Source organism: Xyrauchen texanus, chromosome 2 (genome assembly GCF_025860055.1).
Source record: "Xyrauchen texanus isolate HMW12.3.18 chromosome 2, RBS_HiC_50CHRs, whole genome shotgun sequence".
NCBI classification, from domain to species: domain Eukaryota; kingdom Metazoa; phylum Chordata; class Actinopteri; order Cypriniformes; family Catostomidae; genus Xyrauchen; species Xyrauchen texanus.
Window position 1 is genome coordinate 48,275,158 of NC_068277.1, and position 17,458 is coordinate 48,292,615.

The following is a 17,458-nucleotide window of genomic DNA, read 5'->3' on the forward strand; positions in this document are numbered from 1 at the left end:
AAATATTTTTCAGGTTGATTATCTGTGCAACAATGAAATAACAACAATTCAATGTGTGTACAGAGAAATACACTGCCTGGCCAAAATATAATAATAATAATAATAATAATAATAATCACCATTTAAATAAGCAGATACTTAAGAGCCTATTATTGGATCATTATTGCATTGATGAATATGTTTCAGCTGGCAACAATTCTTTTAACCCTAACTGATGCAGTATGTAGCTTCTCAATTCTTAAGCAGCCATGTCAGAAGACAATGTATACCGTGGTCGTGGAAAAGATGTTACTGTGTTTCAGAAGGGCCAAATTATTGGCCTGCATCAAGCAAAGAAACAACTAAGGAGATTGCTGATATCACTGGAATTGAGTTAAGAACTGTTCAATGCATTGTTAAAACCTGGAAGGATAGTGGTGAACCACCAGATTTACGGAAGAAATGTGGTCTTAAAAAATCTTGAATGATCGAGATCACTAAAACGCTTGGTGAATTCACATCGCAAAAAATCGACAGTAGAATTCATGGCTTTGTTTAATAGTTAAGGTAAGAGCCTTTCCACATGCACAATGAAACAAGAACTTATAGGACTGGGACTAAACAGCTGTGTGGCCACAAGACAGCCAATTGTTAGTGAGGCTAATCAGAAAAAATGACAAAAATTTGCTAGGGAGCACAAAGATTGGACTGTGGAGCAATGGAAAAGGGTAATGTGATCTGATGAGTCCAGATTTAACCTATAATAAAGCAACGGGCACATCAAGGTAAGAAGGGGAGTGCATGAAGCAATGTAACCGTCATACATAGTGCCCACTGCACAAGCCTCTGGAGGCAGTGTTATGATCTGGGGTTGCTTCAATTGGTCAGGTCTAGGCTCAGCAACATTATGCAGTACTAAATTGAAGTCAGCTGACTACCTGAATGTACTGAATGACCAGGTTATCCCATCAATGGATTTTTTCTTCCCTATGCACGGGCATATTCCAGAACGACAATGCCAAGATTCATTGGGTTCAAATTGTGAAAGAGTGGTTCAGGGATCATGAGGAATAATTTTCACATATGAATTGGCCACCACAGAGTCGACCTTATACCTATTGAAAGTCTTTGGGATGTGCTGGAGAAGACTTTATGGAGTAGTTTGACTCTCCCGTCATCAGTACAAGATCTCAGGCAAAAATTATTGCAACTCTGGATGGAAATAAATGTTGTGATGTTGCATAAGGTTGTCAAAATTATGCCACGATGAATGCACACCGTAATCAAAGCTAAAAGCTGTCCAACTAAATATTAGAATATGCAATTTTTAATTTTTTTTGGCCAGGCAGTGTAATATATGTTATTTCATACTCAGTGGTCAAGCTGTTGTTTCAGTTATTGACTTGATTTACACCGATGAGCCAAAATATTATGCCACTGACAGGTGAAGCAAATAATGTTGATAATCTCCTAACAAGGCCACATTGGGTCGATTAGATGGTAAGCAAACAATTAGTTCTCGTAGTCAACGTGTTGAATGCAGGTGAAATGGGCAGGAGTAAAGACCTGAGTGACTTTTACTGGGTTGGAGTATCCCTGAAATTGCAAGCCTTGTAGGGTGCTACCAGTCAGCAGTGGTTAGTCCCTGCCGACAATGGTCCGAGGAGGGACAAACCACAAACCGGTGCCAGGGTGTTGGGCGCCCAAGGCTCATCAATGCGCAAGGGCAACGAAGGCTATCCTGTCTGGTCCGAACCGATAGAAGGTCTACTGTGGCACAAGTCACAGAAAATGTTAATGATGATTACAGGAGGAATGTGTTGCAACACACAGTGCATCGCACCCTGCTGCGTATGGGGCTGCGTATCCGCCAGAGCAGTCACATTGCCCATGATGACCCTTGTCCACCATCGAAAGTGCCTTCAATCGGCACCCATGCGTTGGAACTTGACCTTGGAGCAGTGGAAGAAGGTCATCTGGTCCAATGTGTCCCCTTTTCTTTTACATGACTTGGATGGACATATACATGTGCGCCATTTACCTGTGGAAGTGATGGCACCAGGATGCACTGTGGGAAGACGACAAGTCAGTGGAGGGAGTGTGATGCTCTGGGCAATGTTCTCCTGGGAAACCCTGGGTCCGTCCATTCATGTGGACGTCAATGTGACACTGGCCACCTACTTAAACATCGTTGCAGACCAGGTACACCCCTTTTGCCTGATGGCAGTGGCCTCTTTCACAGGATAATGCACCCTGCCATACTGCACACATTATTTGGGAATGGTTTGAGGGACGTGATGAAGAGTTCAAGGTATTGCCCTGGCCTCCAAATTCCCCAGATCTCAATCCGATTGAGCATCTATGGTATATGCTGGACATACATATCTGATCCACAGCGGCTCAACCTTGCAACTTAAAGGACTTGAAGGATCTGCTGCTAATGTTTTAGTGCCAGATACCACAGGACAACTTCAGGGGTCTTGTGGAGTCGATTACTCGACGGGTCGGTGCTGTTTTGGTAGCACGCAGAGGACCAACATCATATTAAACATCATGTCATAATGTTTTGGCACATCAATGTACATTTGACATTGCTATTTGATGAAGAAACAACTTGGAAGTAAACTATAGCAAGTAGGCTATGAACAGTATGATATGACTATTGTCAAGTTGGGCATCTATTTTGATTCAGTAAGTGCCTGAGAAAATACGTATGTGTATCTTATTTGTAGATTATGTGTTATGTGTAAGTATGTGTTTGACTTCCAGTTGCATCTCATGAAATTCAGTGTGAAAGTAATGAATCCTGTTCTAGATTTGTCCTGATTTGTTGCATTATCTCTTATGAAAAATAACAATTTAAAATAAATTTTATTTGATTATGGTCTTGAAAATATTTAGAAACGTTTAAACTGTCTGGGCATTTAGTAGATCCATTATTGATAGATATATGTGCCGGGTGTCTAAAGACCCAAGTGTTTGGTGAAATTCCCATGCATTTCAGGGTTAAATGTGATCTTACATGAATCAAAAGTAAAAGATACATTATCAATCAAAAGTATGCTGGAATACATGATCTGCGAGTTAGTAGGGTAATATACGCAAACACACACACACATGCACATTCACACATGTTGTTCTACCTATCATTATGAGGACTTTCCATAGACATAATGATTTTTTACTGTACAAACTATAGATGCTATCCCCTAAACCAATCACAACCCCTAAACCTAACCCTCACAGAAAACATTCTGCATTTTCCATTTTCAATAAAACATTGTTTAATGTGTTTTTTAAGCTATTTAAATTATGGGGACACTAGAAATGTCCTCATAAACCACATTTATAGCATAATACCCTTGTAATTACCAGTTTGAAACCTAAAAAAAATTCCTCATAAACCACATAAAAATGCCCACACACACACACACTTGTGTGCCTTGCTCAAACGTATACTGGTAATAAAGAACACCATATCAGGATCTCTCCTTTAATTGGAACATCACATAACAGCAGAAAATAGTTAAACTGGAACGGTATGGACCCGTTCAGCACAATGGGCTGATAGTTGTTACTGTTTAACATAATTTGTTTTACCTACACGTATAAAGATAAAAAGCATCTCGACATTAGTTTTGTATTAGTGAAAAAAAAAAGGAAAGGAATAATGTTCCAAAATGTCTTCAGTACTTTCCTGCAGATTACATTTTGGTAGATAGTTGGCAGAGAACAGAAATATCGAGAGGGCGATGGATGCCGGTAGGTGGCAATCCCACACCAATATGTGCCGGGAAAAACGACTACGGACCAAATCTATACATGTATGCTCACAGATAAAATTATTTTAAAAAGATTTTACGTTGCCTCTCGTGTTTTAGTCCATATGAGTGGTCAATAAGACTGTGCACGCGCAAAAGTAAATGCGCGCCATTTAGCAACAGATGCCTTTTCTTTTTTTTTTTTTCAAAGACACGCAGTGTCTCGTGTGACTTACGAAGGTATCGCCCGTTGGTCGCTTCAGGAGCTCCTGCACATAATTTCTTCTCCTTAGCCACCTTTTCTGGGCTCTTTCCGAGGACACTTTTTTTTGGTCTACATTTTCTGACGAAAACTGGAGCTGTCCAGCTCAACAGCGTTTTAGCAAAAATATGCCAAGTTTTGAAGATGATCTGATGAGTTTCATGAGTGGAACGTATGAAGTTGATGTCGTGTTTTCAAGTGTATGACGCCGATATTAAACGACCGAATTCAGAATAACATTAGCAACACTCCTAGAAACATATATTGCATTTTGAGACTCAAGTATTGAATAGAGCCAATGGTTCAACTTTGAGGAGGGCTGTGGAGTGGGCATCGCTCTAGAGAAATGCTCAAATATCCAGGCGAGAGGAGGGTGTCAGAGTGAACGGATGCTCTGGGGTGATGCTGCTGTATCACACTTAAACAGCATTCAGCGGAGTCAGCGCGTTATGTTTAATCTATGGACTGCGGTTGTAGATGTGGACATGATGAGCATGGGGCCAGTATATGTTGAAAAACGGATGCATGTCGAGATAGATCTGGACCCAAAATATACCAAGTACTAACTCTTCTGGATTTTACCCAATGGGAATATTGGACTAGACTAAAAAGGCTGCTGAAACCCATGTGGTTCAGACATTTCCTCCCTGGATGTGGATACTAGGCTATTTTACGTTTCCAGCTAAATAGATCAACGTTGGTTGATTTATCCTCTTTTTTTTTTCTTTACAGATTTTGAAGATTTTTTCTTCTTCTATCCCACCCCCTTTTTGCACCTGCTTTGCTTTGTCAAAGATCGCCGTGCGTTTTAGAAAGCCGCCTGCCCTTACTTCCATCTTCTAAAACCGTGCATGGATTCTACATGAACTGGGATTTTGTGAGGGCTGCAGTGATGCTCCAGTTTAGTAATATCGCTTTACATCTCACATTGCTTCAGAAAAATGGGTAAGGAACCGTAGCTCAATCTAACCGTTCAGTGCCAATCTATCTAAAAGCGTACAAATTGTTTTATTCTCTCCGAAGTTGATATTGAATTTATGCATTTTCATATTCCCCCCTCATCTATCTATCTATCTATCTATCTATCTATCTATCTATCTATCTATCTATCTATCTATCTATCTATCTATCTATCTATCTATCTATCTATCTATCTATCTATCTATCTATCTGTTTATGCTGCAGGGGGTTTATGATTTGCATTATTTCTGTGGCACTGATCTGGTAGATTGTGGAATCTTTATTCAGCTCTCTTATCACTTTCTGTTGCTCTACTTACCATTACTTTTTTCTAGAATATGGCGTTGGGTCATTCGTATTCTGTTCACATGTGCATTGCTATGCTCTAAAGAGACCAGGGGAAAGTGGCAGTGTATCCATGATGGTTGACACAACTATTCCTCATTCCTTCTAATAGACCCCAGAGACTCCCTGAATAGTAATATGCATAAGTAAGGATTATTAGTTAACATTGCAACTGCACCATGTTTCATAAACCTTTATAATCCATTTTATAATTTGTAATTGGGAAGAAAAAAAAAAAACACACAGGCAGCTTGTTTCTGGGAAAGCTGGCAGCTCACACTGCAGCTCGCATTTTACATTCAACCCTCAAAAGGCATCAGAATTTCTCTGTGCATGGTTGCTGTAATAGACACTAGTCAAGTCTGATTCATAGGAAAAGCTTCTGAGCCATGTATTGGTTATTGAGAGAGCTTACGTAATTGTATGTGCATGTTTCATGGGTTTGTGGGTTGTTGCTTTACCAGTGGGGTTGAAGATTGAGGAGCTGTCTTTTTTGGGAAGGTGCTGAAATCCTTTGCTGATTTTGGTAGAAGAGAACAATCGCATCTTATTGCATAGGGCTGCATTTGGGTAAATCAGATTATTGCAGTAAGATCAGTTGGTACTTATAAATCATTTATCCAGAAATACTGGCTAATTTAGTGTTTTAAAGAAGAAAAATCACAGTTGCAATCAAGCGTCTTAATCAAATGAGTTAATTTTAGTATAGTTTTAAAGATATAGAAAAAGCATTTTTTTATGATATTATTTGTTTTAAAGGGTAACTAAACACCTGCTCAGAGTCTGACTCCACCCACTAGAAATATTTGAAAATGCTGGAAAAGTGGGCAGACCCCAGCGGGGATAGAGGGAACAAACCGAGTGCGGGGCTGAGCGTGGGGGGGGGGGGCACCTGAGACTCATAAATCCAGAAGTGGGCAGGGTTACTCCAAAATGGGGTTGCTCCAACTCCAAAATGGGGGAAAACTTTCAAACATGGTTAGGGTTACGGAAAGGGTTAGGTTATGGGCTTTGTATATCTTTGCTTGTGGTTTGGTGCTCCAGCCCCTTTTTGGAGCTTGGCCTGCAGGTATAGAGGTACTTACATTTGGTCACTTCATGTTTTAAATTTTGTATTTCTATTTGATCATGAAAAGACCAAGTGTAAATGCCCTCCAAGATGGATACGAGATGGAGATAAATCAGATCACTCAAACCACCTCCGTAGACGCATTCCAAACAGAACTCGGTCAAGTGTAAATGCATCTGGCTGTTCAGGCCACATATGTAAACTTTACTCATCCTGACAGTGCTACTTCACCATAGGGAAAAAGTGAAACATTGCAGCTGCTACTGTGTTTTTGCATAGGGCTCGCGTTGCCAATACGTAATAACAAATATAAATACGGATGCACGTTGTAGGAGAGACAGAATGTTTCTCTTCATTTATTTGACACTGACGAAACTGAAACTAAACACTGCTGTTACGCATGATGCGTCTTACCTACAAGAACCCCTGAGGGTAAAATACACAGAGCACACACACAAAGACAGGCACGGGACAAAGTCACTTGGAATCAAACAATAAATCACATGAATCATCTTTTAAATTTGCTGCCTGGCATTAGCATAATCACGGAAGTGAATTGGGTTTTAATTGCATGTTGCGCAAATCTTATTTATATCCGTTTGGTGGCAACATTATTGTGGCCAAGCGAAATGGAGTGTGCTTATTCAATGGAATAGCAATACGATCAGTAAAAACTCATGAAGTGACCAAGTTTAAAACCCTATATCCTTCTCCCTGTCTTCCTTTGATCAAACAAAGAAATAATCCCACCCCAATTTACACCATTGGTCAAGTCAATGTTATTGTCTCGCTTGAGGGAATTTCATAGTGCCAGAGAGACACAGTGTTTAGAGTCTTAAAGAAAATGAACCTATGAATGGCTTAGGCTATTTCTAGTTGTCTCTGCATATTAAGCACGGATAGGAGAAAGCGAACATAAGTGAACAACAAGAATAAGTATTAGCAACAGTTGACAAAATAGTGCTTGCAGATGTAAAAGACCCCATACATAGATTTTTCTGTGTGTTAGCTAAACATATAGATGGACTTTAACTTGGCCTTTCATTGCATATAATCCATGACAGATGTTCTGGGCAATTCAGTCCTCTGTGGACTATAATCATCTTATCCAGCTTAAATGAAAGCATCAAATAGCTCAATTAAAGTATGAACAAATTAATTTCCTCAAATTAAATGTGTGATTAAAATCATACATCCATTGGGTTCACTGCTCTTATTCATTTGTGTAAATTAATTTGTAATATGCAAGATCTGAGTGGTACAAATTTTCCAAAGTATCACGTCAAGTTATGCCATTTTTATTTAGTGCTTTTCACAATACACATAATTTCAAAGCAGCTTTACAGAAAATCATGTTGTAATGTCCCCATTGAGCAGTTTCACTGGAAAAATGTCATTGGAAGTCATGCCTTAAAATTTCTATCACCTGATATCTATAAAAAATAATGAAAACATTATATAGTGAAACTTTGTTTTGTAATACTTTTGACCTGAAATTAATTCTTAGGCAGACTTTCCTTTACTCCAAGCTATATGACTGAAAATACATCACAAACAGTTCAAAGAAACAAGGTTCAGTTTGTAACGCAGGCACTGCTGTGCTGTCATGGAATGAGTGTTAATATATCAAATTTATCAACTGAGCCAAAAAGATGCCAGATACCATTCAATTCCCCCAAGGCAAGGAGGAAGAGCCTGTAAACGAGAGCATTTAGCCAATATTGCACCCATTAACCTTAGTAATCTCTGCCATTTAGAGAAAAATGTAGCAGTTGAAATGCTTCTGCTCAACATGATCCTTCATAAAGACCATCTATAATGTGGGTCAGGCTTAAAGATCATCCCATCCTGTGCAAAATGTAAAAGATTTACGACAGAGACTGAATGGATTGCATGTAATAAAAAAAATGCAAAAAGATGCACTGGAAATTGGGAAGATTGGGATTTAGCAAATTTGTAATTGCAATTACCTCTTAGTGCTGGAGTGGAAATGCAGTGATTCAAAATGTATGACTGCACTGCTGGTGTACAGCCCTCAGGTAAAAGGAAGCACTGTTAGACAATTTATAATACAACCAGCAATGAGCCAAACTGCCAAACACACAGTTGCACTGGTTTTCACTTGTGTATCTTTTATACATTGTTAAAATAGTACTTTATTTTATCCCACCTTCATATACAGAGAGTAAGCCTCTAAGTAAATTGTAAGTATAAACGTCTCGGTTATGTACGTAACCAAAGTTCCCTGAGACGAGGGGAACGAGACAATGTGTCACTAAGCTGAGGCATATGGGGAATGTCCTTCTTCTACACAACCTAGTTGTAACCTCTCTACAATAATGGCAATTCTAATATTGGCTATGGGGTTTGAGACTTGCCCTTTTAGGCACAAATCAGTCTGCAATAAAAGTGGGCGGGCAAACACCATTCCTCAGAATTTTCTGACTGAGGGACAACGAGTGCATCGCTCGCACCTCAAAGAACTCTGAATCTTGTAGTGCATCCAGCTTTTGCAGTGTCTCGTTCCATTTACATTTATGCATTTGGCAGACACTTTTATCCAAAGCAACTTACAGTGCACTTATTACAGGGACAATCCACCCGCAGCAACCTGGAGTTAAGTGCCTTCAAACCAGCAACCTTCTGATTAACAGTTATGTGCTTTAGCCCACTACACCACCACCACCACACCACTTCCATTTCCATTTATTAAGCGAATCATCTTAAGGAGACAGTGGTATGCAAAGTGCCATATTACAAAGTTTCGCTAGCTTCAGAATAGTATTCAAATCAGATTAATGTGCAAGAACAATTTTTTTTTTTTTAGTTACTAGTTGATTGGATAAGATGTGTTTTTAGCTGTTTTTTGAAGACAGAAAGTGAGTCAGCTTCACAGATGGAGTTGGGAAGGTATTTCCACCAATGTGGTATGATGAAGCTGAAAGTCAGGGAAAGTGTTTTGGTGCCTCTTTGTGTTGGTACAACAAGGTGACGTTCCTTAGCCGACCGCAGGCTTCTAGTTGGCACGTAACTCTGAAGAAATTATTTTAGGTATGCTGGAGCAGACACAGTGACTGTTCTGTATGCCAGCATCTGAGCCTTGAACTTGATACGTCCATCAACCAGCAGCTAGTGAAGAGAGACATGGAGTGGTGTAACATGCGCTCTCTTTGGTTGATTAAAGACCAGACGTGGTGCTGCATTCTGGATCATTTGCAGGAGTCTAATTGCACATGCAGGGCTGCCTGCAAGGAGAGCTTTCCCCTCATCTCAGGGAACCGAGGTTATGTACATAACCGAGACGTTCCCTTACGACACTTGACATTGCGTCACTAAGCTGATGCATATGGGGTACAGAGTCCCATTACGCCGTACTACACGACATAGCCTTCAGAGCAGAAACATGATGCCACTGTCCCGCGGGATGGCGACCGACTTGAGTATGCCGCAATTGAATGACCGTCATTGTCAGCTAGAAGGGGAACACTCAGAATATATATATGAACTAGCATCCTATAGCATGGATTAACCCCTTCACGAACCTAGTCAGAAAGGAAGTTTATTTTATAATGAAGTGCCTGTAACTTTGGGAACACAACTGTCTGAATGCTGAAGATTGTGTAAAGCGACAGGGAGATCATAGTTAAATAGAGGGGCATATATATTTGGCCAATAAAATAGCAAGCACTCTAGACAGAGAGGACTTGTTTAGAGAGAGATGTTATGTCTACGTTGTAAAACCTTGCGAATGTGTTTTGAGATAACCACCCTGCTTCAAAACATATGTCTTGTAAGGACACACTGTTTGTCCATGACCAGGAAGAGGCCAGGTCTAGTTGAGTGTACTTTAACACCAAATGGGCAATTCGCATCCTGCAACTCGTAAGCCAGGGTGAACATATCAACGATCCAATGAGACAGAATTAACTTGGAGACGGACATTCCTTTCGAGCACACAAAGAGTTGGTCAGACAGTCTGAACTAGCGTATGTGCTCAACATATGTGTGTAGCACTCGCAAAAGGCATAACAAATGCAAGGACTGTTCCTCATCCGAATTAAATGGAGGAGGTAAAAATTATTGAAGGTCAACCACCTGCACTCTGAAGGGTGTGGTTATAACCAGAGGCACATAGCCTTTTCTTGATTTGACAGTGGTTTTGAAAGACCCGGACTAAACTCCCGACATGAATTGTTAACTGACAGTGTTTGCAAATCACATACCCATATTACTGAGGCCAAAGCCAGCAGTGATGCAGTCTTAAGAGAAAGCACACTAACATAGTCCACTTTTAGGATCAAGTCCCAAGTCAAGTCAGCTGGGTGAGGGGGATTTAGCTGCCCCGCCCTTTAGGAATTATGATTAAATCATGTTTTTCTAAAGAGGAGCAGGTTTCAGGTGCATGATACACAGATATAATCACCACATAAACTTCGAATATAGACAGAGTGAGCCCTGCGTCAGATCGCTCTTAAGAAATTTACAAATTTCAGGTATGGGGCAGTTCACTGGTCTTTGCCCTGTGAAAAGCACCAATTTTTGAACACATTCCATTTAAGTGCATAAAGTTGTCTCATGTCTAGCCTGTAATATGGTGTTCATAAACGACCGAGCCAATTCAACATGCCAAACCATCCCTTGTGTTTGAGAGAGAAGATCTTTCTTCAGCTGTATTTCCCATGGAGGCCCATCCAGTTTTTCTACCATCTCCAGAAACCAGGACTGATTGGGCCAAATAACTGTTTCCATGTCCACTCAGACATCGCTGAATGCAGTACCGGGTGAAATACATACTTATTTTTTGCCGGCCATACGTGGGCCAGCGTGCCATGGCAACATATATGCCACTACTGTTGTGTTGTCCGAACTAATCAGAATTTGGTGATTCACAATATTGAAATGAAAAGCTCTCCAAGTTAGAAAGACAGCCATTAGCTCTAGGCGGTTGACATGTCACAACCGTTTTGCACCTGTGCAAGTGTCAAAAGTCAGGACGTCCATTACACATCATGCCCCAACCTGTGTTGGTTGCATTTGTGGTCAGTACTTTCCTTATGAAAACTTGACCCAGCATAATACCCTGTTGGTAGAAGTCTGGCGCTGTCCATGGTGCTAGAGCAGCCAGACAGTGGCAAGTCACAGCGATGCATGCAAATGAAATGACTTCAGTGGTAATTTTTTTCAGTTTAAACTGAAACAGACACTGAAGAATGATCTGTACATGCTCGTTCATGAGGTGTGCACACATAAACTCCTAAAAAGAAGATTTACTGGCTTGCGAAAAGTGGGGTTTTGCCCAGTTGACATTAGACCAGATTTTCCATATGGCAAAGCAGCAAGTCGTTTGGTTACGTATGTAACCTCCGTTCCCCGAGGGAGGGAACGACACGTTGTGTCGGAGAAGCGACACTAGGGGTCTCTCTTGAGCGCCGATATTCACCTCTGATATATTGAAAAGGGCCAATGGGAGTTGGCAGTCAGTATTTGCATACCCCGCCCCCAGACATACGGGTATTTAAGCGGGGCAAATAACGGGAGTTCATTCAGGATTTTTCTGAGGAGCCGAAATGGTCCGGCCACAACAGTGGCTCGGTTCAGCGACATGGTGGAGGAAAGACACAACGTGTCGTTCCCTCCCTCAGGGAACGGAGGTTACATACGTAACCAAACGTTCCCCTTCTGTCGCTCTCTCCACGTTGTGTCGGAGAAGCGACACTAGGTGACCCATTCCAATCTTGCCATGCGCTGAACCGTGTACGTGAACCGCCGATACAGAGGCGGGCAGGGATTTCATCCAGTGCCGCGCATCGTCTGTACCTGGCTGCACATACCCTTCACCAATGCCCCATAAGAACATCGGAATCCTTCTAGTTACCCTGGAAGGGGAACAAGGCGATGTTTGCCAACATGGGAACGGGCCAGCCTGGCTGGGCCTCTTTTCTCTCTATGTTTCTCGCATATAGCAGTCATGGCCGGTGCCCTTACACACATATAGGGAAGGGGGTCTTACCCAGACCCTGCGGAGACCACACCTGCCCTTTTTCTTGGGGAGGAAAAGTGGTAGACACGTCACACGGCCGCCTTAGGGCTCGTGTGGAAAGTATGGTGCGGTGGTAGATCCAGCCTCGAAAGGGGGGAGTTGCTACAGCACGGCGACCGGGACAGCTGTAACTGCCTAAGGGAGACACGGGGGTCCGCTCGTAAGGGGACAGAACCGTGGAATTACACACAGGGGGAGTCCGAGCAGGAGGCCTTACCTGTGGAGCACCTATACCAGTACAGGGTAGCCATCAGGGTACCCGCAGTGGCTTGGGTCGGCAAGTTCCTCCGCTGAACCGCGGACCCGGAGGGCTAGGGAGGAATCGACCAGGGGCCCGACTCAGAGTGGGGCGCCCTGGGAAGAAGGCGCACTACTTTACCTTGACGTCAGGAAAGGGCGCTGGCGCAAGCGATCCACCCGGCCGGTCGGTCTACGTGTTACTGAGTTCTACGGGCTCGGACCTGAGAAAACACGAGACGCAACCGACTCAACGCGGAGGTTGTAAAACCTCGCGAAGGTGTTGGGTGTTGCCCAACCCGCGGCTCTACAGATGTCTGCTAGGGAGGTGCCCTTGCCAGTGCCCACGAGGACGCAACACCCCTTGTTGAGTGAGCTCGGACCCGCAAGGGTAGGGGCACGGCCTGGGTGTGATAAGCCAGTGTGATGGCATCGACAACCCAGTGGGCGAGCCTCTGTTTGGAGATGGCATTCCCTTTCTGCCATCCCCCAAAGCAGACAAAGAGCTGCTCAGAGCATCTGGTGCTCTGTGTGCGGTCCAGGTAAATGTGCAGGGCGCGCACTGGACACAGCAACGAAAGGGCTGGGTCTGCCTCCTCCCGGGGCAGCGCTTGCAGGTTCACTACCTGATCTCGGAATGGTGTGGTAGGAACCGTGGGCACATAGCCCGGTCGCGGTCTTAGGATCACAGACGTATCTGCGGACCGAACTCCAGGCAAGTGTCGCTGACAGAGAACGCTTGCAGGTCCCCGACCCTCTTGATGGAGGTGAGCGCGATCAGCAGGGCCGTCTTAAGAGAGAGGGCCCTGAGTCCAATTGATTCAAGTAGCTCGAAGGGAGGTCTTTGGAGTCCTGCCAAGACTACCGAGAGATCCCAGGAGGGAACTAGGCCTGGCCGGGAGGGATTCAACCTCTGGGCGCCTCTCAGGAACCTGAGGATCAGGTCGTGCTTGCCCAAAGACTTGCCGTCTACAGGATCGTGATGGGCGGCAATGGCGGCAACATACACCTTGAGGGTGGACGGGGACAGCCTCCTGTCCAGCCTCTCCTGTAGGAACAGGAGCACTGACTTGATAGCGCATCTCTGCGGGTCTTCAGTTCGGGAAGAACACCAATCTGCGAACAAGCGCCACTTTAGGGTGTGAAGGTGCCTGGTAGAAGGGGCTCTGGCTTGGTTGATTGTATTCACAACGGTCGCCGGTAAGCAGGCTAGCTCTTCCGCGTCCCGTCCAGGGACCAGACGTGGAGGTTCCAGAGGTCTGGGTGCGGGTGCCAGAGCGTGCCCCGTCCCTGAGAGAGGAGGTCCTTTCTCAGGGGAATTCGCCAGGGAGGAGCTGTCGCGAGAAGCCTGAGTTCCGAGAACCAAGTCCGAGTGGGCCAGTAGGGGGCCACTAACATGACTTGCTCCTCGTCCTCCCTGACCTTGCACAGCACTGGTGCAAGAAGGCTCACTGGGGGAAATGCGTACTTGCGCAGCCCCGAGGGCCAGCTGTGTGCCAGCGTGTCTGTCCTGAGGGGAGCCTCTGTTAGGGCATACCAGAGCGGGCAGTGGGAGGTTTCCTGGGAGGCAAACAGGTCTACCTGGGCCTTGCCGAACCGTTCCCAAATCAGCTGGACCGACTGGGGGTGAAGCCTCCACTCCCCGCCGGGCAGGCGTTGGCGTGATAGCGCGTCCACTACGACGTTGAGCTTGCCGGGGATGTGAGTGGCGCGCAGCGACTTGAGTCGCTGCTGGCTACATAGGAGGAGACGGCGGGTGAGTTGTGACATGTGGTGGGAGCGTACGCCGCCTTGGCGATTTATGTACGTCCCCACTGTGGTGCTGTCCGATCTCACGAGGACATGTTTGTCCCAAACTAACGGGAGGAACTTCCTGAGAGAAAGAAGGACGGTCAACAACTCCAGGCAATTGATGTGCCAACGCAGCGGGGCCCCTTTCCAACGCGTCGGGACACCTGCTGCAGGGGCACTCCTGCCCGTAGAAAGCAGAGGTCTGTCCAGGGTCGGAGTGTTTTGAGGCAGGCGGGGGTGATCCTTACCCGATGCGTGCCGTGGTGCCATGCTTGTCTCGGGACTCGAGTCTGGAGCCAGTGCTGGAGTGGTCTCACATGCATCAACCCCAGCGGCGCGACCACCGCGGAGGACGCCATATGCCCCAGGAGCCTCTGGAAAAGTTTTAGAGGGACCACTGTGCCTGGCTTGAAGGAAGCGAGGCAGTCCAGCACCGACTGAGCACGCTCGCTCGTGAGACGTGCTGTCATTGAGACTGAGTCTAACTCCAACCCAAGAAAAGAGATGCTCTGAACCGGAGTGAGCTTGCTCTTTTCCCAGTTGACCTGAAGCCCCAAGCGGCTGAGGTGCCGGAGCACCTGGTCTCTGTGTGTGCATAGTAACTCTCGAGAGTGTGCTAGGATGAGCCAGTCGTCGAGGTAGTTGAGAAATGCGGATGCCGGCTACTTGTAGCGGGGCAAGGGCCGCCTCTGCGACTTTCGTAAAAACGCGAGGGGACAGAGACAGGCCGAAGGGGAGGACTTTGTACTGGAACGCCTGGCTGTCGAACGCGAACCGTAAGAAGGGTCAGTGTTGTGGCAGAATTGAGACGTGGAAGTACGTGTCCTTCAGGTCTACCGCTGCGAACCAATCTAGATGCTGAACGCCAGCCAGAATATTTCTCTGCGTGAGCATTTTGAACGGGAGTTTTAACAAGGCCCGATTGAAAACTTGCAAGTCCAAGATTGGTCGTAAGCCGCCGCCTTTCTTGGGTACAATGAAGTAAGGGCTGTAGAAACCCTTCCTCATTTCGGTTGGAGGGACGGGCTCTACCGCGCCCTTGGCTAAGAGGGTCGTGATTTCCGCGGACGCCCCTGAAGGGGGGCGGGAGCCGGGCAAACTGAATTGCGTAACCGAGTCGAATGGTCCGGTGCAGCCGGAAGTGAAAGCCATGCTTCCCAGCTCTACGCTAGGGGCACCAAAGGGACGAGTATTTTGGACATACCCGGCGGGGCCTCGCAGCGGGGCGGAACAGGTAATGCAGCCTCGGGCGGCTTCGTTGCGGCCTGAGGCTGAGGTGCTGAGAATAGACTCAAAGCACTTGCCTTGCTCCACGCTCCCGGCAGGGGGCAGGTTCGTGACTAAGGAGGAGGTCTGATGCTGGCGTCCTCTGGACTCGTCTGAACCGGCTGGCCGGGGGACAGTCGTGGGCAGGCGGAAGGCGGGATCGCCGCGTCCGGTGTACCGGGACTGTCGTAATCTGAAAGCAGATTGCCGTGAGAACGCCATTTGCGGGCAAGGTGACCCAGAGGCAAAGGAAATAGCTCTATTATTGAGAATGTGGAAAATGTAAAAACAAAGGATTCTCCTCCCGGCCCTCCACCGGGGAACGGAGAGGTCTTACCACCTCCGGAGCTAACGTCTCGGTCTCTGGGTCGGTCGTCTCAGGAGCGCCTGGGAGCCTTCCGGGTCCTCGAAGGGGGTCCGTGAGACGAGGGGGCGTCCTCTTTCTGCGGGGAGCTCAACGCGGGGCTGAGAGCTAGGCCCACTCTCGTTCGTTGAGGCGGAGCACCACTTCCTTTCTTCCTTGAAAGCCGCAGGAGGACGCCCTCGGCGAGCAGACAGGGCATGGCCCCTGGCGGCAGGTTTTGCGGCGGGCAGGACGTGTGACCTGGCCTCCGTCTGTTTCTTCACCACTGAGGACTGCTGGGTGGAGTCGTCAGGTGGTGTCGCCGAATGGAGCTGGGAGACTGGAGAGTTTTGAGAAAGCGTGCTTTGTCTACCTCCTGTACTACGACCAGATCCAGTCCATTTGTTATGTTTCTGGACCACGAGGGTGGACATCGCCTGTCCGAGTGCAGTTCCTGCAGCACGTCAAGAACAGGACTACCCAAGTGCAAATCTTGAAGTGCCTTGGCCCGGTGGACTTGCAGGGAGGGGCCATGGCATGCAGGGGGGGAGCGGTCTGGGACCGTTCTACCGCCGAGGGTAGTGAGAGCAGAGGAGCAAGGAAGCTTGGCTCGCTCAGCTCGTCGTGCACGTCCGGGAAGGAACGGGGGGGGGGCACGGCTGTGGGTGGCGCACCAGCCCGTGAATCATCAAGCCCGGGGAAGCATAGCGGATCTCCGTGCGTCAGGCTCAGACTGGGCAAGCAGACCCGTAGGTGGCGGCCCAGGCGAGTTATCCGCATCCGATGCCGCTGTGACGCTCTCCGATGCAGCGGTGATGTCGTCATACAATGTCTGGGAGCTCCAGGGACCGGCCGTTAGGCGGACCGCGCTTATCCCGAGCTTGTGAGGGGAGCAAGCAAGCGTGCAGGGGGGGCGGGGGGTTTCGAGCGGTTTTTACCCAGCAAAACGCAGCCCGCCATTATCCCGGGATCATCTTCATCGCTCGCGGCGCCTGCGTCAATCCCGTAGGAAGGAGGCGAGGAGCGGAGGGCGGCTGAAGTGGCTTTCTTCCTCACAAGAAAGCAGAGATCGCAACGCTGCTGCAGCTATGTTCTCACGCTGAAAACATAACCCATTGGAGGGCATGCTCATCCCGAGCCTGGACGGAAAACAGCAAGCGTGCCGGGGAGGCAGGGGGTTTCAAGGGGGTTCACCCGGCGAAACGCAGCCCGTCATTGACCCCAGATCGTTTTCATCGCCCGCGGCGCCTGCCTCAATCCCGTGGGAAGGAGGCGAAGCGGGGGGCGGCTGAAGCGGCTCTCTCTCACTACAAGAGAAAGCCTACGACCGCAATGCTGTCATGGCTATGTTTTCGTTCTGAAAACATAGACCATTCATAAAAAACGCTGCCTGCGTGTTTCGCAA

At 46.6% G+C, this 17,458-nt stretch overlaps 1 protein-coding gene across 1 annotated transcript in view; it reads left to right on the plus strand.

The window, feature by feature from the left end:
* The first annotated feature begins 4,043 nt into the window (after positions 1-4,043).
* Positions 4,044-17,458, plus strand: part of LOC127653835 (leucine-rich repeat-containing protein 4C-like) — a 66,808-nt gene continuing 53,393 nt past the window's right edge. Inside the window, exon 1 of the mRNA XM_052140618.1 lies at positions 4,044-4,947. The gene's annotated coding sequence lies outside the window, so the exon portion shown is untranslated. The remainder of the gene's footprint in view (positions 4,948-17,458) is intronic.